At 44.5% G+C, this 12,985-nt stretch overlaps 1 protein-coding gene across 2 annotated transcripts in view; it reads right to left on the bottom strand.

Moving 5' to 3' along the window:
- TENT5D (terminal nucleotidyltransferase 5D) overlaps positions 1-12,028 on the bottom strand; it is a 29,887-nt gene extending 17,859 nt beyond the window's left edge. The window contains exon 1 of one of the 2 annotated variants that reach the window (XM_068250062.1): positions 11,064-12,028. The gene's annotated coding sequence lies outside the window, so the exon portion shown is untranslated. The remainder of the gene's footprint in view (positions 1-11,063) is intronic. The other variant, XM_068250061.1, reaches the window with a different exon arrangement.
- Positions 12,029-12,985: the final 957 nt, after the last annotated feature.

Here is a 12,985-nt window from a genome sequence, read left to right as displayed (position 1 = left end):
TTAGACTATGACTATGGTAAGGACATTAGGCTATGACTATGGTAGGGACAATAGGCTATGACTATGGTAGGGACATTAGACTGTGACTATGATAGGCACATCAGACTATGACTATGGTAGGGACATCAGACTATGGCTATGGTAAGGACATTAGGCTATGACTATGGTAGGGACATTAGGCTATGACTATGGTAAGGACATCAGGCTATGGCTATGGTAGGGACATCAGACTATGGCTATGGTAAGGACATTAGGCTATGACTATGGTAGGGACAATAGGCTATGACTATGGTAGGGACAATATGCTATGACTATGGTAGGGACATTAGGCTATGACTATGGTAGGGACATTAGACTCTGACTATGGTAGGGACATTAGAATATGACTATGGTAGTGACATTAGACTATGACTATGGTAGGGACATTAGACTATGACTATGGTAGGGACATTAGACTATGACTATGGTAGGGACATTAGACTATGACTATGGTAGGGACATTAGGCTATGACTATGGTAGGGACATTAGACTATGACTATGGTAGGGACATTAGACTATGACTATGGTAGGGACATTAGGCTATGACTATGGTAGGGACATTAGGCTATGCCTATGGTAAGGACATTAGACTATGACTATGGTAGGGACATTAGACTATGACTATGGTAGGGACATTAGGCTATGACTATGGTAGGGACATTAGGCTATGACTATGGTAGGGACAATAGACTATGACTATGGTAGGGACATTAGACTATGACGATGGTAGGGACATTAGGCTATAACTATGGTAGGGACATTAGGCTATGACTATGGTAGGGACATTAGACTATAATTATAGTTTGGACATTAGGCTATGACTATGGTAGGGACCTTAGACTATGACTATGGTAAGGACATTAGACTATGACTATGGTAGGGACAATAGGCTATGACTATGGTAAGGACAATAGGCTATGACTATGGTAGGGACAATAGGCTATGACTATGGTAGGGACATTCGACTATGACTATGGTAGGGACATTAGACTATGACTATGGTAGGGACATTAGACTATGACTATGGTAAGGACATTAGGCTATGACTATGGTAGGGACAATAGGCTATGACTATGGTAGGGACATTAGACTGTGACTATGATAGGCACATCAGACTATGACTATGGTAGGGACATCAGACTATGGCTATGGTAAGGACATTAGGCTATGACTATGGTAGGGACATTAGGCTATGACTATGGTAAGGACATCAGGCTATGGCTATGGTAGGGACATCAGACTATGGCTATGGTAAGGACATTAGGCTATGACTATGGTAGGGACAATAGGCTATGACTATGGTAGGGACAATATGCTATGACTATGGTAGGGACATTAGGCTATGACTATGGTAGGGACATTAGACTCTGACTATGGTAGGGACATTAGAATATGACTATGGTAGTGACATTAGACTATGACTATGGTAGGGACATTAGACTATGACTATGGTAGGGACATTAGACTATGACTATGGTAGGGACATTAGACTATGACTATGGTAGGGACATTAGGCTATGACTATGGTAGGGACATTAGACTATGACTATGGTAGGGACATTAGACTATGACTATGGTAGGGACATTAGGCTATGACTATGGTAGGGACATTAGGCTATGCCTATGGTAAGGACATTAGACTATGACTATGGTAGGGACATTAGACTATGACTATGGTAGGGACATTAGGCTATGACTATGGTAGGGACATTAGGCTATGACTATGGTAGGGACATTAGACTATGACTATGGTAGGGACATTAGACTATGACTATGGTAGGGACAATAGGCTATGACTATGGTAGGGACAATAGGCTATGACTTTGGTAGGGACATTAGGCTATGACTATGGTATGGACATTAGACTATGACTATGGTAGGAACAATAGGCTATGACTATGGTAGGGACATTAGGCTATGACTATGGTAGGGACATTAGACTCTGACTATGGTAGGGACATTAGACTATGACTATGGTAGGGACATTAGACTATGACTATGGTAGGGACATTAGACTATGACTATGGTAGGGACATTAGACTATGACTATGGTAGGGACATTAGGCTATGACTATGGTAGGGACATTAGACTATGACTATGGTAGGGACATTAGACTATGACTATGGTAGGGACATTAGACTATGACTATGGTAGGGACATTAGACTATGACTATGGTAATAATAATGGCAGTATTTGTATAGCGCCTTTCTCCTGTCGGACTCAAAGCGCTTGCGAGGCAGCCACTAGAGTGCACTCAGTAGGCAGTAGCAGTGTTAAGGAGACTTGCCCAAGAAACTCCTTACTGAAATAGGTGCTGGCTTACTGAACAGGCAGAGCCGAGATTTGAACCCAGGTCTCCTGTGTCAGAGGCAGAGCCCTTAACCATTACACTATCCAGCCACTGCTGGATAGGGACATTAGGCTATGACTATGGTAGGGACATTAGACTATGACTATGGTAGGGACATTAGACTATGACTATGGTAGGGACATTAGGCTATGACTATGGTAGGGACATTAGACTATGACTATGGTAGGGACATTAGGCTATGACTATGGTAGGGACATTAGGCTATGACTATGGTAGGGACATTAGACTATGACTATGGTAGGGACATTAGACTATGACTATGGTAGGGACATTAGGCTATGACTATGGTAGGGACAATAGGCTATGACTATGGTAGGGACAATAGGCTATGACTATGGTAGGGACATTAGACTATGACTATGGTAGAGGCATTAGGCTATGACAATGGTATGGGCATTAGACTATGACTATGGTAGGGACAATAGGCTATGACTATGGTAGGGACAATAGGCTATGACTATGGTAGGGACAATAGGCTATGACTATGGTAGGGACATTAGGCTATGACTTTGGTAGGGACATTAGGCTATGACTATGGTAGGGACAATAGGCTATGACTATGGTAGGGACATTAGACTATGACTATGGTAGGGACATTAGACTATGACTATGGTAGGGACAATAGGCTATGACTATGGTAGGGACAATAGGCTATGACTATGGTAGGGACATTAGACTATGACTATGGTAGGGACAATAGGCTATGACTATGGTAGGGACATTAGGCTATGACTATGGTAGGGACATTAGGCTATGACTATGGTAGGGACAATAGGCTATGACTATGGTAGGGACATTAGGCTATGACTATGGTAGGGACATTAGACTATGACTATGGTAGGGACATTAGGCTATGACTATGGTAGGGACATTAGGCTATGATTATGGTAGGGACAATAGGCTACGACTATGGTAGGGACATTAGACTATGACTATGGTAGGGACAATAGGCTATGACTATAGTAGGGACATTAGGCTATGACTATGGTAGGGACATTAGACTATGACTATGGTAGGGACATTAGACTATGACTATGGTAGGGACATTAGGCTATGACTATGGTAGGGACATTAGGCTATGACTATGGTAGGGACATTAGGCTATGACTATGGTAGGGACAATATGCTATGACTATGGCAGGGGACATTAGACTATGATTATGGTGGAGACATTAGACTATGACTATGGTGGAGACATTAGGCTATGACTATGGTGGGGACATTAGGCTATGACTATGGTAGGGACAATATGCTATGACTATGGTAGGGACATTAGACTATGACTATGGTAGGGACATTAGACTATGACTATGGTAGGGACATTAGGCTATGACTATGGTAGGGACATTAGGCTATGACTATGGTAGGGACATTAGGCTATGATTATGGTAGGGACAATAGGCTACGACTATGGTAGGGACATTAGACTATGACTATGGTAGGGACAATAGGCTATGACTATAGTAGGGACATTAGGCTATGACTATGGTAGGGACATTAGACTATGACTATGGTAGGGACATTAGACTATGACTATGGTAGGGACATTAGGCTATGACTATGGTAGGGACATTAGGCTATGACTATGGTAGGGACATTAGGCTATGACTATGGTAGGGACAATATGCTATGACTATGGTAGGGACATTAGACTATGATTATGGTGGAGACATTAGACTATGACTATGGTGGAGACATTAGGCTATGACTATGGTAGGGACATTAGGCTATGACTATGGTAGGGACAATATGCTATGACTATGGCAGGGGACATTAGACTATGATTATAGCGGAGACATTACAGGCATGGGCAAACTTGGCCCTCCAGCTGTTAAGGAACTACAAGTCCAACAATGCATTGCAGGAGTCTGACAGCCACAGTCATGACTCATAAAGGCAAATGCATTGTGGGACTTGTAGTTCCGTAACAGCTGGAGGGCCGAGTTTGCCCATGCCTGCATTAGACTATGATTATAGTTTGGACATTAGGCTATGAGTATGGTAGGGATATTAGACTATGACTATGGTAGGGACATTAGGCTATGACTATGGTAGGGACATTAGAGTATGTCTATAGTAGGGACATTATGCTATGACTATGGTACGGATAATCTAATAGGACTATGGCAGGGACATTAGAATATGACTATGGTGGGGTCATTAGATAGTAAGCTCCTCAGTCAGTCAGTGACATGAGTTGTTTAGTGTACTCTGTGAAGCGCTGTGGAAACCGCCAGTGCTATATAAATGCCCAAATAACAACCTGTATTATATTCTGAATACAATCTCTGGTGATGACCAGGAGAACATTGAATTATGTGGACTATCTGAAGGCAGTGATTATCCTGTGATGTCCTCAGACACAGTCACTGGAGGGAATGCAGTAATACGGTGATAGAACGCAGCAGCAGATCGTTAGGCTGCCGGATTTCTGTGCAGGAAGAAGAATGTCGGATCCTGGAATAAAGGCCAGCAAGAAATGATATCTCAGAAGCTGGAAGAGGCAGTGCTGGTGTCAGACAGCCGCTTCTTACAATGGGAAAAATACCTCCTCTGCCTATAGAGGGGATTCCTCTGCTTGCCGCCCACTGGTAACCCTTTGCCTGCCAGGCACCTCTCGTATCGGCTGTGTGACGTGGAGCGGAGGGGGGCTGAGCTAAAAACCCGCTTCTCAGAGCTGCTCTCTACTGAGCAGATACACGCATCATGCGTCCCAGAATGTGACTTAAAGGGGACATGAACTCAGAACTTCCTCTCTGCTCGAAAAGATAAGCAACAGCATAACAACCTTTAAAGGACATCCGAGGTGAAAATAAACCGATGAGATAAACAATAGTATCTATCTTCCTTCTCCTAAAAATAACTTTTTTAGATATCCCAGTTTTCTAGTTTTTACTGTTTAATTGGCCTCAATTCACTCAGCTTATCTCCTGTCTTTAATAACGTTTCTAGAGTTATCACCATGGTGATGAGGCATGTAGTATTCAGGAAACATTTTACCTCAGGCAAACCTAAAGTTAACTTTTCTGTCTTTAAGTTAACTCTTCAATCCTTAAAATAACTCCAGAGTTAAAGACAGGCTGTTTATTAACTGCGTGTGAAAATAACTACAGAGGAGGTAAATTAACTACAGAGGAGGTAACTTAAGGAATGAAGAGATAAGATAACTTTCTTACTGTGTGGTGGCAAGTTTTCTCTTGCCTTATTATCTCCAGCATGATCTTAGTGAATTGAGGCCATTGTCTCTGCTCAATGATACCTTCATTTAAGTATGCCAGAGCTCAAATCTATGAACTGTTGACCCTTTTGATCTCTTTCCTGCTCACAGAAGCCATTTACTGACAGGAAAGTGTTTTATGGCTGTAATTATCAGTGAGGGTTACACTGTAGTCCGACCCGGGCAGAAACTGTCATTTGCATACCTGATTTTTAACCTTTTCAAACAGAGAAAGAAAAAAAGGAACACAGTCTAGTTATTTGTGTGCTAGGCACTGTACATACCCATGTCTATCTCATCATGTCACATGTAATCTCGGGTATCTTTTATAGAAAAACATTTCTTTGTTACACCTGATAGAAATCCAGCAATAAATCTGCAGTGTGTCTACTTCCTGCTTTCATGGAAGTAGACGTAGGGTTCACATCCTGTGTTTACAAAGTAGCTGCTCTGCTGAGGCAGCCAGCTGACACAGCTGAGGGATCAAATTACAGTTGTGATTAGTCACAGATGAGGGGGAGTTAGACAGGCTAAACTCTCTAAATACATACAGGGTGCATTTCTCTCTGTTTTCTTTCTGTCCTGTGCAAAAATTCAGGTCCACTTTAGTGTATACCCGAGGTGACATGTAACATGATGAGATAGACATGTGTATGTACAGTGGCTAGCACACAAATAACTATGCTGTGTTCCTTTTTTTCTTTCTCTGCCTGAAAGAGTTAAATATCAGGTATGTAAGTGGCTGACTTAGTCCTGACTCAGACAGGAAGTGACTACAGTGTGACCCTCACTGATAAGAAATTCCAACTATAAAACACTTTCCTAGCAGAAAATGACTTCTGAGAGCAAGAAAGCGGTAAAAAAGGGGAGTTTCTTATCAGTGAGGGTCACACTGTAGTCACTTCCTGTCTGAGTCAGGACTGAGTCAGCCACTTACATACCTGATATTCAACTCTTTCAGGCAGAGAAAGAAAAAAAGGAACACAGCATAGTTATTTGTGTGCTAGGCACTGTACATACACATGTCTATCTCATTATGTCACATTTCAGTTTGGGTATCCTTTAAGAGCAGCGGCGTCAATAAAAAACCTAAAACCTAGTCTAAGTCACAGGCCACTGTGGCGTAGCAATAGGGGATGCTGAGGTTGCGACAGCACTGGGGCCCCTGGACCAGAACAGCCCTCTAGGGGCCCTCCTTCGTCCATGTTATTAGCTTTGCATTAGTGCTATGCTGGTCTCCTTACTGATTACACCTCTCTGACACTGCAGCTGTCCCTGGTAGGTTTTGGGCCCCATATCAATAGAGTGCTTGGGGACCCATGTAAAACTCACACTGGGGCCTCAAGCTCCTCAGTTACGCCACTGGTGGACCAAATTGTTTATTAAGATTTAACATTTATAGAACAGTCTCAAGCGAAGTGGCATAACTATAACAAAAATATGGGGGGCAGGACATTTTGGCGCCCGCAGCTAATGGATGATTTGGGCGCCGCAATAGGCACTAATGCAAACATTGACTATTGGGCCCCGAAACAAGAAATTTCAGCGCCCGATAAATATCTTTTTGAAAATCAGAACAATATAGTTTTTGAAATTTTAAGTTTAGTTGTAGTAAAATATCAGTAAGATTTACCATTGTGTGCTATCGTCAATTGTAAATATTTTTTCGTTTTCATATGGCGCCCATTTCACAGCATTATTGAGGGCTCGTTTCCACCATAGCGAATCCGCATGCGGCGCCGACACGCGGATTCGCTTGGTACATTGAAGTGGCCGGGGCTGTTTCCATATGTGCGGCGTGCGGGAGCGATTTGGCGGCGGGCCAAATCTGCACGACGGGACCCACAGAATTCGCCTGCGTCGGGAATCCATGCGAATCGCCGCTAATGTATTTAATAGGAAAAACGCATGCGTTTTTTACATGCGTTTTTACCCGCGATTCGCGTGCGATTTCGTACCTTTTTCAATGTTATTTTGCCCTGGCAGAGTCATGGTTAAATCGCACGCAAAATCGCGGGTAAAAACGCATGCGGAAACGCATCCGCATGCGTTTTTACAAGCGTCGGGATGCCGGCGAAATCGCGTCGCAACAGTGGAAACGGGCCCTCATTGTTTACACTTATATCGGTTTCACCAGACGCCCATTTTTCCTCGCGCCTCTATTTCATGCACACGTGCGGTTATTCTTTCACTGTTTTCAATGCTAAACATTTGAAACTCTGGAGGGCCACATAAAATAGCAAGGAGGGCCGAATTCGGCCCGCGGCCCTTGTGTTTGACACCTGTGCTTGAGAGGATCAGCTGTTTTAATCACAGCTTTTAATGCTACTGATCTATAGGACTGGGTGTTAAGGCGCCTATTAACGGTACAATTTTTGCACCAAATGCAATCTTTTGACGCGATTTGAACAATCGCAACTAATCAGAAGGCAATTATCGATTGTTCACATTTGCTAAGCAATTCTTTCTTCAAATTCGATCATAAAATCCAACTTTCAGATTGATTTTACCCTATTGAGCAATCAACTAAAGAATTGTTCCTTATTGATTGCCTTCATAAACGGCAAATTTTCTATACAATTCAATCATTAAAATCGCATCGAAAGATCACATTTGGTAAACAAAATTGTACTGTTAATGGCCACCTTTATACAATGGCCTTGCTGGTGCACCTATATGTGTTACAAAGCTATGGAAGATGCTGGTCCTCTTGGGAACTGCAACTGTTTACTGCAACTGCCCAATAAGCTTCAGGTGAATCTATAACAAGATTAGAAGACTCCTGAGGGTTGGACTCCAGAGGTGAGGACAAGCGTGATAATTATAATGAATTAAAGACGTGAAATTTAAAGTATTTCGAAGAACCTTTTGCTTGAACCATCTAAACATATAGCTCTATTCAGTCAAGTCTTCCTTCTGCCCAAACTACAACCTACAACCCTTCCCGGGATATTTTGATTGGTCCACCTCGGGTCATCTGAGGTGTATTTGGCCACCAGGGTGGTCTGGGTCTTTCCCTCTGCCAAACTGGATATGTTTAAAATATATTCTAGGTCCAGCTGTATAAAATTTCCAAATAACTTCTTCCCAGATGCTTTCTGTTTGAGAATAGAAATGGTATTCTGACTCAAACAGACTATGTCAGATTGTCCTACCTTGAGTAATGAAATCCCTCCCTGATGCAAAACCTTAACTCTTCCCTGTTCTACTTCTAATCTTAATTTTACCGTCTTTGTGCCTAATATTAGTCTTATCCTGCCTGGTGCCTAACTTTAACTCTTTCCCACCTGGTGTCTATCCTTAACCCCATGGCCTAGTGCTCAAGCTAACCTACTCAGAACCTAACCTCTAATGTTTCAGGTAGTTAGTCCAAACTTAGCCTTCCAGGTCGGACTTTTGAACATATTGGCTCTGTGGATGGTTCGGTGGCTCCACAAAGAGATTTGCAACCTTCCTGGCCAAGATCCTGGTTTCTACCATCTGCCTAATTGTTTTGGACTTTGCTTTGGTAAAGATAGGGATCCAGACTAACCAGTAAACCTTGTAGAACAATTCAGCACACATTTTGCCATCATGGTGGACTGGTACACTTCCCATACAATGGAATCAACTCACGTATTCCACTCATACCCCCACTTTCCATCACTTGTGAATATGATCTTGAAGGACCTAAAGGACTTCACTTCACCTGAAGTAAGAGGAACATGGGCCTACCAATTCAATCAACTTTTAAAATGTTTATTGCTTAGCCATCATTCTGATCTGTTGACTTCAGTAGTGTCTCAGTCCCAATGTATGCAGCCAACCGAGGAACAACACCCGATCTGTACGCTAGTTATGGATTCAGACAACGTTAGAGGTGGAGGACCGGCGCAACATACAGTAAATATGTAAAAGGATATCAGCAATGCAACAATGACAACTACCCTACAACTATTTCCACTAGTGATAATAGTAATGCTAGCAGGTTGTCGGTCTCTCACACTAGTCTGCTCAGGCAGAGAAGGTACCAGAAAGGGTTCATTAGCGTTTTAGAAGAACGTAGCAGAACAGGTGATTTTTCTTGTCTAAGTAGATGAGAACTTCCATGCTTCAAACAGAGAAAAGTGCATGGCAAGCTACACCCAACTCATCAGTGATGAAAGTTTGTTATAAATGGCTGATTGAAGTGGAGAATGGATGACATAGATACTTGAATAAGGAGGCGCTGAGTTGTAGTCATTCACAGTAATAGACCCGAGCTTGTTCCTGAAGATAAGGTGGCCTCAAAGCTTTTCACTCAAATGTAATGCCAGATCCACCGTGTAACAACTGGTGGTCAGGCCAAGTCTGGTGGGAACCTTCTCCTACCCATGTCTCTGCCATCCCGGGGATTTGAGAAGTTTTGAGATCAGGAGATCTTGAGGCTGCCAACCTCATCCAAAGGTCATTACTCTAACCCTAACAATATCTGATATAAATCCTGAGATCTGATTATAACTTCTGGATCTCATTGGAGTAGATGATCTTTATCCAGGCATCTGATTCAACGACTGGACTAGACGTGGTCTTCATCTATCTAAAGGCAGATACACATCATGCAATTTTCTCGTCAGATCAACAGCTCGATTGATAATTTCTGGCATGTCTGACCGATTTTTAGATCAGTACTGCACAAAATCGATCTACCTCTAAATCGGGGGCATATCATACATGCTGGGGATTATTGATTGATTATTGATTGACCAATCGATCTGATGGAAAAACTGCATTGTGTGTGTCAGGCATAACAATGAGGAGAGCAACATTAAAGGTCTGATAAGAGGTTATCTTATGCTAGGTACACACGATGCAATTTTCTGACAGATTTACTGTCAGATCGATTATTTCCAACAAGTCCAATCTGTTTGCGAGCGATTTTCAATAAAAGTGAGTGGAAAATAAATCGGAAAATCGGATCAGACCTTTGGAAAGAATTGAATCTGACAGTAAATCTGTCCGAAAATTGCATTGTGTGTACCTAGCATTAGGGTGCACCTGCAGAGAGTGATCCAGATCTAGAGATCTGATTGGGATTGATCTTCCTCTACGGATCTGATCGCCAGGGATCTACATCCAGATGTAAGAAGCGGATTTTCATTTGAGGATCTGATTGGTAGCGATCTGCAATCAAGGATCTGATTCTCGGGAATAGACTATATTTAGGAATCTAGAGTGGGGGTGGGATATTTGCAGAGTTCTTTGCCACTTTGCCACAATAGATAATGCAGTTTGTTAACAGTAAACATGAAAACACAGGCCCCTATACAATATACTGCGCGCAATTATTACAATTATTATTAAATTACATACATATATATATATATATATATATATATATATATATATATATATATATATATATTCATGATGGCTCTGTGGGCATGCAGGTATATGGGAGGGTACATCACTCACCTGTGGGGGTCAGGCCTCTCCCCCCTTCTCTGTGCCCCCTGTGAGGAAGGGTGTGCTTGCCCAGCTGGTGGTTTCCTGTTGTCTGTGACCAGTGGATAGGTGGTTATTCTTTGTCTTGTAGCCAGTGGCCAGGGGTGTCCTAATCCTTGCAGTCAATAGCCAGTAATGGCAAGTGGTGTCCAATTCCCTTTAACCAGTGCTCTCCTAGTCTCTATCCAGTGGCCAGTGGTATCCTAGTCTCTTTAGCCGGTGGCCTGTGGTGTCCTATCCTCAGTAGACAGTAGACAGCGATGTCCTATTCTCTTTAGCCAGTGGTGTCCTATTAGTGGCCAGTGGTGTTCTATTAGTGGCCAGTGCTGGTGTCCTATCCCCAGTAGCAAGTGGCCAGTGGTGTCCTATTCTCAGTAGCCAGTGGCCAGTGGTGTCTTATTAGTGGCCAGTGGTGTTCTATCCTCAGTGGCCAGTGGTGTCTTAGTCTCTGTAGTCAGCAGCCAGTGGTGTCCTATCAGTGGCCAGTGGAGTCCTATCCTCAGTAGCAAGTAGCCAGTGGTGTCCTATTAGTGGCCAGTAGTATCTTATCCTCTGTAGCCAGTGGTGTCTTATTAATGGCCAGTGGTGTCTTATTCTCAGTAGCCAGCAGCCAGTGGTGTCTTATCAGTGGCCAGTGGTTACCTATCAGTGGCCAGTGGTCACCTATCAGTGGCCAGTGGTCTCCTATCAGTGTTCTCCTATTAGTTGTGTGCTATCAGTGGCCAGTGGTCTCCTATCAGTGGTGTGCTGTCCTCAGTAGCCGGGATCTCCTCTGCAGCTGGTGGCCACTTGTTGCCCGGCTGCTCTGAGCTCCGTGGCCGGGATCAGCAGTTAGCAGTTGAGCGGATCCCGGGCGGAGGCGGCAGAGAAGCAGCACAGAGTCCGCTGTCCGCCGAGATGTGGTGCTGAAATACCCCCAACCCTCCCCGAGTAGCGTAATACCGTCACCATGGCAACGTGACGTCACCCACCCGAGGAGGATCAGAGAGCGAGAGAGAGAGAGAGTGTGGGGGTGCGAGAGAGCAGGAGAGACCTCGGGAGAGAGAGAAAGAGAGCAGGAGAGACCAGCCAGAGAGAGAGAGAGAGAGCAGGAGAGACCGAGGGAGAGAGAGAGCAGGAGAGACCAGCCAGAGAGAGAGAGAGAGCAGGAGAGACCGAGGGAGAGAGAGAGCAGGAGAGACCAGCCAGAGAGAGAGAGCAGGAGAGACCGAGGGAGGGAGAGAGAGAGCAGGAGAGACCTCGGGAGAGAGAGAAAGAGAGCAGGAGAGACCAGCCAGAGAGAGAGAGAGAGCAGGAGAGACCGAGGGAGAGAGAGAGCAGGAGAGACCTCGGGAGGGAGAGAGAGAGCAGGAGAGACCAGCCAGAGAGAGAGAGAGAGCAGGAGAGACCGAGGGAGAGAGAGAGCAGGAGAGACCTCGGGAGGGAGAGAGAGAGCAGGAGAGACCTCGGGAGAGAGAGAGAGAGAGCAGGAGAGACCTCGGGAGAGAGAGAGCGAGAGAGAGCAGGAGAGACCTCGGGAGAGAGAGAGCGAGAGAGAGCAGGAGAGACCTCGGGAGAGAGAGAGAGAGCAGGAGAGACCTCGGGAGAGAGAGAGAGAGCAGGAGAGACCTCGGGAGAGAGAGAGAGCAGGAGAGACCTCGGGAGAGAGAGAGAGAGCGGGAGAGACCTCGGGAGGGAGAGAGAGAGCAGGAGAGACCTCGGGGAGAGAGAGAGAGAGAGCAGGAGAGACCTCGGGAGAGAGAGAGAGAGAGCAGGAGAGACCTCGGGAGAGAGAGAGCGAGAGAGAGCAGGAGAGACCTCGGGAGAGAGAGAGCGAGAGAGAGCAGGAGAGACCTCGGGAGAGAGAGAGAGAGCAGGAGAGACCTCGGGAGAGAGAGAGAGAGCAGGAGAGA

This window comes from Hyperolius riggenbachi, chromosome 8 (assembly GCF_040937935.1).
Source record: "Hyperolius riggenbachi isolate aHypRig1 chromosome 8, aHypRig1.pri, whole genome shotgun sequence".
In the NCBI taxonomy this organism is placed as follows: domain Eukaryota; kingdom Metazoa; phylum Chordata; class Amphibia; order Anura; family Hyperoliidae; genus Hyperolius; species Hyperolius riggenbachi.
The sequence above is the reverse complement of the archived record's forward strand: the minus strand, read 5'-3'. Positions and strand labels throughout refer to the sequence as shown.